The sequence below is a fragment of the Zootoca vivipara genome, chromosome 1 (genome assembly GCF_965207765.1).
Source record: "Zootoca vivipara chromosome 1, rZooViv2.hap1.1, whole genome shotgun sequence".
NCBI classification, from domain to species: Eukaryota; Metazoa; Chordata; class Lepidosauria; order Squamata; family Lacertidae; genus Zootoca; species Zootoca vivipara.
The window spans coordinates 10,973,385-10,989,351 of NC_142582.1; the positions used below are offsets into that span (position 1 = coordinate 10,973,385).

Genomic DNA, 15,967 nt, shown 5'->3' on the forward strand with positions numbered 1-15,967 from the left:
ACACACACACACACACACACACTGCATTGACACTTCTACAAGAAGGATAAGCAAGAATATTTAGTTGTTGACTGTATACAGAAAGATTGCATTGGGCTTTTACATGCCTGTTTTGCATTTCTTTCAGCATATGCTTATCCAGGCATCCCCAAACTTCGGCCCTCCAGATGTTTTGGACTACAATTCCCATCTCCCCCAACCACTGGTCCTGTTAGCTAGGGATCATGGGAGTTGTAGGCCAAAACATCTGGAGGGCCACAGTTTGGGGATGCCTGTGCTTATCCCAGCATTTGGGACCTTATGGTGAAGAGCAGGTAAGGAGTCTTCTGAAATAAACATGTAGATGTTCCCTTGTAATGTCATACTTTCCTTAACAAGAAATGCTGTGTTTTGTGTGGCGATGCCAGGTTTATTATATGCGCTACCCATCCACAGAAAATTTTAGGCACCAACAATGGATCTGGTTACTTTAGCAAGACGTCTTATGAAAATTATTTTTATGATCTTCTTGTCCAATTAACAATGCTGTAATCCTGATTCAATAAGGTATTTTGCTTTGATTTTATGTTATGCTGTTTTGGTTTCAACCAATATTTTGTACGCTGCATAGCTATATTTTTATACGACTTGTGAAATGAAAACCACCACCACACAATGAGTCATGTACCCGTAAAATTTCAGGCAATGGACAAGGCCTGATATACTAGGGAGCCTCATTGTACTTGCTGGGTGATCTTACTGAGGTGGTGGAATGGATTCTGGACTTAATGCCAATCATTGCGCTCGTCTGAGGCCTGCATCTGCTGGTTATGAGGAGTGTGTTCCTGTAGAATATGAAAAACCCCATAGAAGAAAAAACGGGACACTGCAGCTGAACCTAAAATTTCTGGAAACTTGGAAATTCCTGGATACTTTGTGGGTCTTCACCCATGCCCTTTTCTGACATGTAGATTATTTTTGCATAGAAAAAGTGCCAGGCATGAAGAAGCTCACAGCTAAGTCTCACGGAAACCCAAGGAAAGTTAGTTATTAACTTACATCCCATTTTTGGCCCCACTGATTACATCTGTTTTTCTCCATATCCATGCAAGCGCCTGCCAACAGAGGATAACAATTCATGCTTCTGACAAAATGGGCTCTAGCCATGAAAGCTCATGTCCCAATAAATCTGTGTTAAGTCTTCAAGATAATGCAATACTCTCTGTTGTCCAAGTCTCATTATTTTCAGTGGAACTAATAGTGCAATTGGAAGTTAAGTCCCACTGTGTTGAGCGGGACTTACTCCCATGTAAGCATCTTTAGGATTGCATGACTGACTGAACTGAGATCTTGAAGTGAAAGAGAGGGAAATGACTGTGCTGAGCACACCAGGCACTCCTGTCTTCCACTGCCTCCTGCAGTTTTGTCAGACTCATGTGGGTGGCTTTGAGAACACTGTCGAACCATCTCGTCCTCTGTCGTCCCCTTCTCCTTGTGCCCTCAATCTTTCCCAACATCAGGGTCTTTTCCAGGGAGTCTTCTCTTCTCATGAGGTGGCCAAAGTATTGGAGCCTCAGCTTCACGATCTGTCCTTCTAGTGAGCACTCAGGGCTGATTTCCTTCAGAATGGGTAGGTTTGATCTTCTTGCAGTCCATGGGATTCTCAAGAGTCTCCACCAGCACCATAATTCAAAAGCATCATTTCTTCTGCAATCAGCCTTCTTTATGGTCCAGCTCTCACTTCCATACATCACTACTGGGAAAACCATAGCTTTAACTATATGGACCTTTGTCGGCAAGGTGATGTCTCTGCTTTTTAAGATGCTGTCTAGGTTCGTCATTGCTTTTCTCCCAAGAAGCAGGCGTCTTTTAATTTCATTACTGCTGTCGCCATCTGCAGTGATCATGGAACCCAAGAAAGTAAAATCTCTCACTGCCTCCATTTCTTCCCCTTCTATTTGCCAGGCGGTGATGGGACCAGTGGCCATGATCATAGTTTTTTTGATGTTGAGCTTCAGACCATATTTTGTGCTCTCCTCTTTCACCCTCATTAAAAGGTTCTTTAATTCCTCCTCACTTTCTGCCATGAAGGTTGTGTCATCAGCATATCTGAGGTTGTTGATATTTCTTCCAGCAATCTTAATTCCGACTTGGGAGTCATCCAGTCCAGCCTTTTGCATGATGAATTCTGCATATAAGTTAAATAAACAGGGGGACAATATACAGCCTTGTCCTACTCCTTTCCCAATTTTGAACCAATCAGTTATTCCATGTCCAGTTCTAACTGTAGCTTCTTGTCCCACATAGAGATTTCTCAGGAGACAGATGAGATGATCAGGCACTCCCATTTCTTTAATAACTTATCATAGTTTGTTGTGGTCAACACAGTCAAATGCTTTTGCATAGTCAATGAAGCAGAAGTAGATGTTTTTCTGGAACTCTCTAGCTTTCTCCATAATCCAGCGCATGTTTGCAATTTGTTCCCTGGTTCCTCTGCCCCTTTGAAATCCAGCTTGCACTTCTGGGAGTTCTCGGTCCACATACTGCTTAAGCCTGCCTTGTAGAATTTTAAGCATAACCTTGCTAGCGTGTGAGTTGAGCGCAATTGTGCAGTAGTTGGAGCATTCTTTGGCATTGCCCTTCTTTGGGATTGGTATGTAGACTGATCTTCTCCAATCCTCTAGCCACTGTTGAGTTTTCCAAACTTGCTGGCATATTGAGTGTAGCACCTTAACAGTAAAATCTTTTAAAAATTTTAATAGTTCAGCTGGAATAGCATCACTTCCACTGGCCTTGTTATTACGGTAGCAGTGCTTTCTAAGGCCCATTTGACTTCACTCTCCAGGATGTCTGGTTAAGTCCAGTCAAAGGCAACTCTGGGGTTGTGGCCAAGGGAGCCAGTGTTTGTCCACAGACAGCTTTCTGGATCATGTGGCCAGCAGGACTAAACCGATTCTGGTGCAACGGAACACCATGACGGAAACCAGAGTGCACAGAAACGCCGTTTACCTTCCCACTGCAGTGGTACCTATTTATCTACTTGCAGTAGCAGCTGGGATAGAGCAACGGGAGCTCACTCCGTTGTGCGGATTCGAACTGCCAGCCTTCTTATTGGCAAGCCCAAACGGCTCAGTAGTTTAGACCACAGCGCCACCCGTGTCCTATATAATGCTATAAGAAGTCATACAACAATGGAGAAAGCTAAAGGAGGGTTCCCACCAAGCATTTGACAATTTAGAGCATCTGGGAGCACGCGAAACATTTAGATGAATGGCCTGAACAGCCTACCTAATAATAACTGTTGACAGCTGAAAGTTTGCTCTTCAACTTGAAACATTTAAAAATCTGTTGTACTTCTTATGAGGTCTAGAATTGTAGAGGGTTACCCAGTCCAATGCCCTGCAATGCAGGAATTTCAACTAAAGCATCCATGACAGATGGCCAGCCAACCTCTGCTTAAAAAACTCCAAGGAAGGAGAGTCCACAATATACAGGGTTCCTTCCCAATGTAGAGAAGTCAATGGAGGGTAGACAACAGAAATCTGATCAAGACCAACACATACTCAACAAATACATATTGGACTAATTAGAGCTGAAAAATGGTCCAAGTATACTATATACTCAAGACCACTTTTTTGAGAGTAGCTAGCCCATGCCCTGAACAGCTTCACTCTCTTAAAAAAATTGAACAAAATTCATCTTACATATTTGAAAAGTCATTGATCCAAGATGCAGCATCAGCCTCTTCCAGGGGGTGAAGGGTAAAAAGTCTAGTACAAACTACAGTATCCCAAGGCAGGGAAAGAAGGACGCAATTGTTTGAAATGCTCGATCAAAGGAGCTTAAGATGGTATGCAGTACATGGTTGTCTATTTCCACTCACTTTGAGGTTGTTTTGTTGATGATGACAGATTCTGTAAACTTATAACCTGGACCAAATTTGACTATGGTTGCTTATGACAAAATAGCATTGCAGAATGATGGTTTGGAGACTGTTGGTTTTATCTATATTATGATAAATGTGCGGTCATGCTTACTTACTTCCAGTCTGTTGAGATCCCAGCAGCTGAAGGCAACATACACACAGAAGGGTAAACTATGCTGAGTTGGGGGGCTCACGTATGCTTTCCTCTGGATTATACAAGGCCTTTAAAAAGTCGTGTTGGGTCCGGGCAGAAAAGAAGTGGCACAACAGCTCATCTCCAATGCTGGATGGGAGAGCACAGCCCTGGAGCCAAGCCCCAGCTCCAAGCTGAGCAGCGAGGAAGCAGAGGACCAGCAAGGAGGCAGAGCAGCAAGGAAGCAGAGGACCAATGTTCCTCTGCTTAATCCAGACTCCTTGCTGGGCTGGGATGTGGGTCTTGGTTAAAAAATGGAGCTAAGCCGAGGCTCCAAGCTGAACAGGGTGACACACCAAAGGAACAAATCTCCTTTCACCCCTATACTTTTTGTGGGTTTCCAACCGTGTGGATTTTTTTAAAAAATAGATTAAAAAAAAACCATTTTATAGCAAAATTACATTTCTTGCTAACTTGCACTTTTGAATAATAATGTTGCGCACATATCTGAGTGTAACCTCCACTGAACACAATGTACCCGATTCCATTCTGAGTAAACATGCATAGGTTTGTGGTGCTAAACAGCCTGCCTGAATGCACACAGACTCTATACCATTCCGTTTCCATCAGCACCAAACTCTCTTTTACAGGAACAGCTGCAATTACACCTCAATTAGCAAGCTACATTGTAAACCCGCAATTGATGCAGACATTGTGCTTATGAAAGCTTTCTGTCACTAAGCTACTTAACCGAGTGACTTATAGCAGTAGTAGTAATAATACTGATCATTTGGCACCCCAGACAAAAGTAGCCTTAAACAAGGCCTGGGCTGGAGAATTCCCAACCTCCTCAGGTGCCCACTAAAGCCTTGTTGCCTGATCTCTGGAAGTCCAGCTCAGAACTTCTCTGGCTTTTGAGATTTCACCAAGCGTTGCCAACCTGCTTACCTTTCCACAAGTTGTATCCCATTCTTTTACACCATAGTGAAACATGTTTGCTCGATGGGCCCCATGCCTTAAAAAGGAATTTCAATATCATTTCTTTGGGAGGTCATCCTGACACCTCTTATTATTATCTGTACCTATTCTCAAGGCTGTTTATTCTACCATTCTGCACAAATGTGTAGGAACATGAGAAGAGCTTCATCAGATCACACCAAGGGTCCTTCCACTCCAGCATCCTGTTTTCTACAGTGGCAAGAAGACTCTTCTTATGTTCTCTTGATGTTGCTCCTAGCAACTGGTACTCAGAATCAAACCACCTCTGAAATCTGTCGACTGCATTTAAGTCATCCTGATCTAGTAGCTATTTATAGAAGAATGAATTTGCCTACTTTCCGGTTCAAGCCATCTAAGTTACTGGCCACTACCTCAACTTGTGCTAGCTAATTCAATAGGTTCTCTGCGAAGAAGTACTTTCTTTTGTCTGCCTTAAATCTTCTGCCAGTTGGTTTCTCTGGATCACTCAGAGTTCTGGTATTAAGAGAAAGTGAGACAATTGAAGTATGTTGAGTGGGGGGTAGGGGTGGATCAGGTTTAATTATTTTTAAAGTTTCAAACATAGTCTTGAAGAGAGCTTTTTTTTCAGCCGGAACTCAGCAAAACTGTATTCTGGCACCTCTCAGGTGGGCGCCATTGCCTTCTAAGAGAACGAGGGAGGCGTTCATGACTCCCAGAACCTCTTTTTCTAGAAAAAATAGCACTGGTCTTGAAAGTAGGTGGGCAAAGCTTGATGAAATAGCAAAAGTTAGAAATTCGGAGTTGGGATTCCCAGTGGTCATGGGGGGGGGGGGAAGGCTTCTGTGACCATCTGAGAGGGCTGAGACTAAGTGACTCCATGTTTCCTTAGGCCAAGGTAGGAAAGCGTCATGGGCAGGCAAGATTTTATTCTCCCCTTTTCACTCACAGGGTAGGTTTTGCCCTTTGTCTGCCTTACATTTTCCAACCCACTATTCAGGCACCGTCACTGAATGATTTCCTCAAGACCTGAGGATGGCTGACTTGGAAAGAAGTTGTGCTGAGTTTGCTTGGGCAAGGCCACTGCTCCAACAGAGGTCAGTCAAGAAGGAAAGGCCAGCTCCTTTGAGAGGTCAGGCAAGATGCACTAGTTTGTTGAGGGATCTGGTTTCTCAAGGGAGAAGCCAGTGGAGATAGTCAGTTTCTCCTACAGCTCCCCTACCTTTTTGCATCTTTCCTAGCAGACTTTCAAATTACTCTTCTGGGGTGGTTATTTGTGGGTGAGCCTTACAGGCACACTGAATTCTTTCCCCCCTAGATGTGGCTCTTTGTCATGGACCACAAGGGCAGGCATCAAGCTGTAAAGGCTTGTATTTTCTCTTTGTGGGTCTGTCTCCTCCCACAAAGTTGCATTCTGAAAGACTCACAGCAGCACCTCTCTAGACAACCAGAAACAGAACTATTCAGTGTTCCTTAATTTTATGCAAGTTGCAGAATTCAGCTTTTCTTGATGCAGAATTTCAGTGCGGGCTTTTTAAAGAACAGATAATACATACCCTGGATTATATCAGCACTCGTATATAATTTATAATCGCTCCCATATATTCATTCACATATTCTAATGGATGGATATAGAACTTCGGATTGCAAATGTTACAAAGGCTTTTGCATGAGCAGGAATGCAAGGAATGGGTTGTTGCCTATTTGCTATCTCTAAATGTGGGTAGCTGCACACTGGCAACCAAAATCTCTTTCCTTCTCTACCTCACCAAGGAAAGAACCAGCATTTACGGTTGTGCAGGAAAAGAAAACCACCGTGATGATATGGAACAAAACTGATCCTGTTGCTGCCAGCTGCCAGTAGACACAAAACGATCTGAAAATAGCAACAGCGATTTTTTTTGTGTGCTCTGCAAGGGAAGACGCTGGATGTGAACAGCAAAGCGCTGACTGAAACAGCAGTTAAAAAATAAAAGAATATGTCAGAACCGCTGTGCAAACAGCCGTTACAGATCACTCACCTTTGCATCTGCCCGTTAAATCTCAGCACATTTCTACAGCCACATTTGAGGGCAGTTCCTCCAGAAAATGCCATGCATCCTTTCTTGAAAGAAGGAGCAGTGCTGCTGTCTCAGCACATTTTGTTTCATTTTTTTTCCCAGGGGCAGCGGGTACTGTCGCTTCTTAGTTTCACAGCGCTGCTCCATTCATTCAGAATTAATATTTCCACAAAGCCACCCAACTTTAATACCGATATCCTTTGGCGACTTTTAGCAGGGTGGTGGTGGTGGGGGAGACAAGGAAGGAGGGAGGGAGCCTGGGGAATGTGGTTTATATGTGACTCATACATAACATTCCCCCTTACAGAGATATGTACTGTAAGACGAGCCTCAAAAACAAAACATGGGTCGGCAGCTCCAGTCTAGCTAGCTCATAACAAAGGACCCGATCCTGGGCTTCTGACGCCCCCCTCTGCTGGAATCCAAAGGGTGCGCTTGTGGAAGGAGTGCCAGGATCAGATCCCCGAGGCTGTTTAGATTGGACAATGGCACGAGCGGGCTCCTCTCAACGTACACTTCCCTAAAGCTACAATTCTATTTTCGTTTCTCTGGGCTGAAGGCAGAAGAGCAACACTGCATTTGATTTGGGGGGGTGGGGGGTGGAGAAGAGAGAAAGAGAAACCGAGTTCCCTAACTGACCCTACAGCACCAGAACCACATTTGGTTCCCCACACAGTGTCACAAAATCGCCTTCCTAAATATGCGCGCCCTGGAAAGGCAGGGCTGGCTGGGGAGGGGACACTTTATTTTGTGGGGGGGGGGTTCTTGATCCTTCCAACCATTAACGATAAGATGGCAAGTTCACACCCTGCTGCTCCCCGGTGTGTGCGGGGAGCCAAACGCATTCCCCAAGTCGAGGCGCCATTGAGCCCCGGAGAGGCGCGAGAGAGACGCGCGCCGGATGCCTTACCTCACAGGCGCAGCCAAGGGTCTGTTGTCGCCTGAGGCGTCGAGGTCCGGCCAGGGAAGGCTTCTTCTAAAAGGGAAATGCTGCTAGTTGGGCGTGCAGCTGCCGAGGTCTAGCGGGCGCCTCCTTCTTCTCCCTTCCTCGCCTTGGGAAGCGGCGTCCTTTCTCCGCTCCAAGCTGGGTTTCCACGTCGAGCCAACTTCCCTGGCTCTTTCCTCGCGCGCGCCCAGATGCTCCCCCCGCGGAGACACTCCCCTTCTGTCACACAGTCTCTCTCCTCCTCCTCCTCCTCTCTCTTTCTTTCTTTCTACGCTCCCCTCTTTTCTTTTAAAGCAATGCACAGGAAGGTGAAGGGCTCTCCTCCTCCTCCACAACTACCAAATGACTTTACGCTCTCCCCGCAGCAGCCGCCACTGGCCTTTCCTCGCTTTTGCGCGCCGAAATGCAGAACCATGGCTTCCTTCTGCGTTCTCGTGCATTGCTAGCTTCTGTCTGGAATTGAGGAGGAGGTGTGTGTGTGAGAGAGAGAGAGAGAGGGAAAGAGAGATCATGACAAACCAAGGGGACATAGCCAGCATATTTTCTCCGATGAGGCATTCCAGAGGGGGAAATAATATAGCGAGGAGTTTCTCACAGACGAGGCACACAAATTACTGCTCAAGTACCGTTGTAGCTGCTAACTGATGGGCAAAATATGGGATAAAAAAAAACCTGGCTTCAGCAGAGCAATCCTATGCCAGTTTACTCAAAAGGAAGTTATATTGTGTTCAGTGGAGTTTTCCTCCCAGGTAAAATATGCATAGCTTTTATATTATTATTGTGCAGTAATTTGGAGCAATGCAATGTCAGTTCCATGGCAGTTTAAAACTACCTTGTTTCTTATCCTTCGCTTCTGGTCATCCAGGGCTGAAATTATGACCCATAAAAAGCAGTAGGAGTTTTGCTACTAGCTTGAAAAGGAGCAGGATCCTGTTCAAACTGTGTACTTAACCTTTCCCAATCTCTCTCTCTCTCTCTCTCTCTGTCTCTCTGTTGTCTTTGCAACTGTAGTTCAGTTACATGTGGCATATCTAACAATATTCTTAAGAAATGATCAAACAAAAGGATGCTTCATGCAGATATTTTTTAAGGAACAATGCAACTTACTTTGCACATACATACAAAAACATGAATGGCAACAAGCATATTTGCAAGTGTATATTAAAGAAAAACACTTGGCAAGGAAGAAATAGAGATTGCCACTCTATTAGGTAGAGTTAGGGAACTACCTCAGGCAACTGATTTGGAGCGCCCTAAATCCCAAATAGTAATCACTTTGGCAAAATTAAATAGTTTCCCCTCTGTGGTTATATCAGGATGCTTCAGAGGGATTTCCCTAGAAAAGTGCTGGTGTCCAAAGAGAACTTGGGATGGAGTTAAGTATGTGTGCTGTTACTAAACTGTTGCCCCTTTTCTTTAGTCTCCACTGGCAGACAGGATAATACTGTTATGGATTTGGGGGTGCCAGCCTTCTAATCCCTATAATCCTAGGAAAGTGTCAAAATATATATCTGGCAGAGGTGATCGACTGGCAAACGGGCCATTAAGGGAACCAAGGAAAGGGGGCTCTGTGCCAGATGACAAAATGGGTGGGGCGGCTCCTCTTCTCTCTCTTAGATCATGAGTAGGACAGAGCAAGAGTTGAAGGGCGGAGTTTACTGTTATGTGAGTGAGAAGCTGGAGTAAAAGCAGCAAGCAAAGGATCAGAGAGCAATGTTTTATTTCTGTTTCAATCACAGGCTGCTTATACGCATGTCCGGAAGTGCATAGAAGCGACTTCCGGTGCCAGCGCAGCACCAGAAGAACATGGCCACCGGCAGGAGCTCCGTAATCCGGGGGAATACAGGGTATTTTGCCATTTGGGACACCTGCGGGAAACGGTAAGAAAATACGGGGGGTTTCCCAGGGAAAACGGGGTACTTGGCAGCTATGGCTCTGATCCACTATGTTATGTGGGCTGTCATTTGTACCCTCTTCCATTTGACTGGCATACAACCTACTAGGGATAAAGCAGGCATAGGCAAACTCAGCCCTCCAGTTGTTTTGGGACTACAATTCCCATCATCCCTGACAACTGGTCCTGCTAGCTAGGGATCATGGGAGTTGTAGTCCCAACACATCTGGAGGACCGAGTTTGCCTATACCTGGGATAAAGGATCGAAATAAATATTGCATAGAACTTCTGAATTTTCCAAACATACATTTTGAATTTCTGGGATCTAAGTTCTTTTCTAGTTACAAAGTTCAAACATGCGTCTTATATTATGCAGCACAATGGGGATTTTGGGAATCATTGAGGATTCTTATAGAATAAAGCTGTTATTGCAAACCAACTGGGAAAACAGGATTTACAAAAGGTTCGGACAAAGGTCTTGGAGCGGAATGTAGCTATAAGATAAAAAGGCTGTAAAATATTTACAAATTATATCTGGATGTGGGAAAGTGAAGAGAAAAATCTGGAAAGTGAGCAAAAAAGTGTCCTGCTGTTTAGTTCATACATCAAATGTATATGTTCAGCCAAAGGTCAGTTAGCTTATTTTTCCATTTGATTCATAGACTGCATAAGAACTGGTGTGTGGGTGGGTATATAACACATGCATTTCTCTATTAGGAAAGTAAATGCTAAAGCAGATCAAGATGCTGTCCAAGATTTTACGCATCATTTGTACTTATCTAAAATATTTAGTTTTTGTGTTAATAATTTTCCAACTTCAGCCATAGCTCCAAAGTTGGTTTTGCAGCCTGTAGTCATTTGGTTCACGTGATAGGAAACATTTTTCATATGATCCAGTGCTACTTTTGTCTGCCAGGAAAAGTCCAAATATCCAGAGATGCCAGAACGCCATAAAGGTAATTTAATAAAAACCCACTTCTCCTTTATGGGGCTAACTACAAGTTATGTGGCAATGCATATAACAGCATCCCAGTGCCATTTCCCCCGCAAGACCAAAACCAGTTTGGGAAGGGAGGAATCTATAGAAGAGGCATAGGAGGAGGGGGAGCTTAAGATGCTGCTAGTGAACAGAGGCAAGCTACAAAAATGGTGAGTTCAATCTAAAACCTCTAAAAATAATGTTCATTTTAACATCTTTTCATAGGAGTTCAGCATAAATCAGGGTCACTTCTTAACTGCCCACACATAAATAATTAAATGATAAAATCATTCCTTAGAAGAGATCTGTATCTTTTCATAACTGAATGCAGCTGCTGACAATCTGGCCAAATCTCTCTATCCACACATTTTCCTACCCTAAAAATAGCCTATACAGATGACATTTATGTGCTTTCACAGCAGAACTGCAGGCTATAGCTCTTGATAAAATATGCATTATAAAGGCATTAGAACCTACTGTTCTGCATTCACTAACATATAAATGTACAGTGGTACATTTAGGGGAGAGAGGGTGGGGAGGCTTCTTTTTCACTAGCAAAAAAATGTAGTTGAATACTACCCTAAACTTACAACCCCAGTAAAGTATCCACCTAGAAGACCACTTCCAGGCAAGCCATTGTTATCCCACACTTTCCAGTGCACCTTCCTGTCACTTACTGCAAAAAGTCCAGGAGCTAATTCTGGGTGCAGGTTTGTTGCACAAGAGTGCCAAATCCATTTTTAATCTGCTGTTATTCCATTGAATCTCACCTGCCAAAAAAGTGACAATCTACAAGTGACATTCGTCTTTTTCAAAACAACCTGTTAATAGATTGGTCTCTATGGTGCCACAAGACAAGGCACCTTTCTTGCATTTGCTGAAACAGATTGAACATGGCTACCCTGGCTGCTGGTATTGTTCACACCAGTAAAAGAGGCTTGAAACTAATCTGGGCCACCCTAGAATTGCATGAATGAAACAGTCTCAAAGTAGCTATCTTAATAATAATTATAATGAAATAACTAATAATGAAAAAACCATCCCACTCAAGTGGGATAGAGAAGCGACACTTACCTGACCTCCCTGCTGCAGAGTTGGTGCTGCTTACCAGCTGGGAAGAATGGAAGGGGTGAGGCAGCATGGAGTTTGGAACTGTGTAAAACACACTGGCAGGAACGCCATATGGGCTCTGCTGATGTGCTTGCACAACGCTGACCTCCCTGCTACCTCACCCATCCCAAACCTCTTCCCAGTAAGTAGCAGAAACTCCACAGCTAGGTCAGGCAAATCCTACCAGCACTGCATCCATCATCTGCTATTGTTTATGACTGGTACTCTTTGTGACTTCCCTTGATAGCTCTTTAATTCGGATGATTTTCAAAACCGATAGCTAATAGGAAGGGATAAGGTGACCACATGTGACAATATTTCACCCTGTTTTGACTCGCAGAGATACATTGGGAGGATAAGAAAACCAAGTGAACACCCTTGCATTTGGCTTAAGAACAAATGTTCAGCTCAGCATGAAACTGATGTGAATCACAGCACAAACATTTCAGAAGATAATGTGGTGTGTTCCTTCCAACACACATGGGAGTTATCAGGAATCTGGCAGCTTGTTTTAAGATGTTGATATATAGTTGATATGCTATGTTCTTGATACAGAGTTAGAGACCGGAAATGGCCTCAGGGAAATGTCCACACTGAAGTCAGTTAGCTTGTTCTCACCCCATCATCTCAAACAACTAAACTCCTGAAACAAGAGAAGGGCCTCAAACATATCTCTTTGATGACTTCGTTTTCCAAGAAGGCAACCTGAGCTCATTCCCCATGCTGTTATATTATTACTATCATATTGCAGCTAAGAATCTGAATGATTCAAGAAAAATGAACCTTAAAAGGGTTGCTTTAGGGAGTGTTTTATGCACTGCAAAGCATCACCTTGTTCTGGATGGCTATCTAGGGCAGCCCGTTTGCTGATTTTAGCTAACCTCAGGATCCAGCATTGGCTGAATGACTTCAACAGTATTTGTTTACTAGCTTGAAGAGTATCTGATCCCTGTGTAAAAACTACGTGCAACTTCTCCTGTGTCATAGTATATAATTAGTGAATTTGTCACTTGGGTTTGCAGAACAGTTCTTAACTAGCAGTGTGCCTAATTTCATGATAAAGGCTTGTGCTTCACATGTCAAACTGATTGTATTGGTAAGTTGTTATTCCCGTCTTGTTTTAATTATGAAAATTAATGTCTATGAAATATGTCGTCTAACTTGCAGAATGCATTATTTCATCACTCTGCTTGAAATGTAAAATAGCTTTTGGGGGTTTAAAATAGCCATACAAAATATGTAAGTAATGCCAGCATCTTTAATATACTGTATTTTAGGAACAGGATTAGTAACTAGAGTCTAGAGGGTGAGAGAGTCTTTGACTGCCTCCCTAGTCTACATCACATACAATCCTGCAGAACAGCTGAGTAACTTAAATTGGCTTAATATGTCACTTGTTTGTTTTGTCCTAGTCAAAACCTGGAAAGCAGGAGCCCATATTGGACAATTTTGTGAACTTGCATTGGTTGTCAGTAGAATGAGGAAGAATTTCAGCTCTCTGCCTTTCTTACCAGGTTCTGGGAGGTTCTTGAAAGATCTCAAAAGGTCTTTTGAGAACCTCCTAGAGCCCAGTAAGTAAGGCAAAGAGCTTTTAAGTTTTTCTTGGGGGTGTGGGAAAAGACCCATCAAGTGTGCTGGCATAGGTGGAAATATAGGCTGTTAGACCTTTAAAATGTGCCCTTCTAAGTTCCTTTCAAAGTTCCCCTCTCCCCCCAGCATAGAAACAGAGCGAATGTTTGGTAAGTTAAAAATGGTTTACTTACAAGCACTCCAAAGGTCAGATTCACGTGCTTTTCCATACAGCAGTCAGAAAATGTTGCATAGGCAGTAGAACTTGGCTTAGCTACAGTGGTGAAAGTTCCTAGATTATTGGTACAGTGGTACCTCGACTTACGAAGGCGATCCGTTCCGCGCGCTCTTCGTAAGTCGAATCCTTCGGTTGTCAAAGCGTCCATTTTGTGCATGCGCGAAGCATGGATTTTGCACTTCTGCGCATGCGTCGACTGTGCGTGCCGCTTCTGCGCAGGCGCAGAACGCACACGCAGTGAAAAGACTTCCGAGTTTGCCAACTTCGTAAGTCGAAACCTTCAGAAGTCGAATTTTTCTGACCAGTTTGGGCAACCCTGGAATTTTAGCAAGTGTCTGACATTTCTAATTCTGCTCTAGCCATGAGTCTAGTCACCTTCCTATATCTTCTTATACTTTGTCCCTTCACCGGTAGGGTTCCTGCTATTTTTAAAGCTCTGTGGCCTGTGAAGGCAGTAGCTTCATCTTTTTAAATAGGGTAACTGTAGTTGCCACTAATTGATTTTTCATCAAGTAAGACCTAGTGTACATCCTCATCAGCTTCATCAGCTTATCTTTACAATTAGTCTTGCAATATTTCTCTGCTCTCACCTACAGCATTTCATCTAAATGAAGGGTTGACATGTTGCTGAATAGCAGCTTGTGAGTACCACCCCTCTTTTGAAAGGTTTCCCATGAGAAACTTGCATAATACATCATTTTAATCCTCTGCAGCTGCTACAATTGACATATTTCTTTCCCATTACATATTTCTTTCCCTATTGAAAGCAGTCTTTATACAGTAATGCATTGCTTGATCAGGATTAGGAATGCAACGTGTACTCAGAACTCGGCGAGTTGTTTTTTTAATATAAAAAAATAGCTCTCTGCACAAATAATTGAATTTTTCAGACGCTACTTGAAAAAGGTTGTGGCTTTGATTCAGCAGTTTTATTTACCATCTGCAATTATTCAGGGTAAAATCAGTGCTCCGCTCAAACCTACTAAACTATACTAAATGCAGCCACAACCATGAGTTAAACCTCAATTCTTGCTTATGTGAGCGGCGCCATTTTTTTTTCATGATTTAATACTATTTTTCATGATTGAAAATACCTGTATCACCAACTCAAGAGTAGTGCCCTGTCAATGTACTAGATATGTGCCCTCAAAGAAAGCAGGAAGCTTAGCTGGTGGCAGGTGGAGTTTGGCTGGGCAGTTACCATTAGCCCTAATGGACCAGACTCCACCGACAATGGGGCTGTTTGCCCACTATCTCCAACATCTGCTACCCTTTGGGTGGTTGTTTGGGGGCCGTCTGGACTGTAGGGCCATGAACCTTGGCCCCCAAAGTCCAGCTCCAGCTACACCACTGGGGAACAATGTAACCCTGCCTGTTTCTGTTCTAAATAGGCACTACTAAATCCCAGTGCATGTACTCTGTCAACTAATTTTAGGTGAGATAGCCCTGAGCAATGAATACAGTGGTACCTCTACTTACAAATTTAATGCGTTCCGAACGCACATTCGTAAGTCGAAAAAAATTGTAAGTCGTATCCCATAGGAATGCATTGGGAGAAAAAATTCATAAGTAATCTAAAAATTCGTAAGTAGAAAAAATCCTATCTAAACTGCATCCAAGATGGCGGACGGAGCTCCGTTCGTAAGTAGAAACATTCGTAAGTAGAGTTATTCATAAGTAGAGGTACCACTGTATTCTAGTCTTCAATGACCCTTCAGGTATTGTGTGGTACTGTTGTACCATTGCAGTACACAGCCAACTATAACATTTTGAAGGTCTTAATATTTATATGGATGACCAAGGTTTGCTGTGTGCCAATCTCCCTGCAGGTTACCACTGACCAAAAGACCACTCATGATTACATTGCATGGTTCAGATTTAGCCACAACTATATTGGTTACAGCTGCAAGAAGTTTGGCAAAGGCATTGGGTTACAACTGATATCAACCAGCCCCAGGGGTCAAATCAATGTTGAGGAGGCCCTATGACATACATCAAATAGGTGCCACCTCCCAAGGATTGCCAACTCAAGAAGTGCTATTGCCCTAGCCCCCCCCCCGCCCCACACCTGGACGTCCGGACAGAAGCACCACCTCCAGGATCCACAGGGAGAGGACCTGAGTGAGGTCCTTGTCCAGACAGGTCCATCCCCCAAAGTGAGCCTGCCTCTGAGCCCA

General features: G+C 43.6%; 1 protein-coding gene across 4 annotated transcripts in view; it reads right to left on the bottom strand.

Moving 5' to 3' along the window:
* The window catches only part of SPATS2L (spermatogenesis associated serine rich 2 like), a 55,937-nt gene extending 47,477 nt beyond the window's left edge, over positions 1-8,460 (bottom strand). For 2 of the 4 annotated variants that reach the window (XM_088676020.1, XM_088676184.1), the window contains exon 1: positions 7,965-8,435. The gene's annotated coding sequence lies outside the window, so the exon portion shown is untranslated. Of the gene's footprint in view, positions 1-7,015; positions 7,305-7,964 lie in introns of those variants that run through there. The other 2 variants (XM_035136833.3, XM_088676104.1) reach the window with 2 other exon arrangements.
* Positions 8,461-15,967: the final 7,507 nt, after the last annotated feature.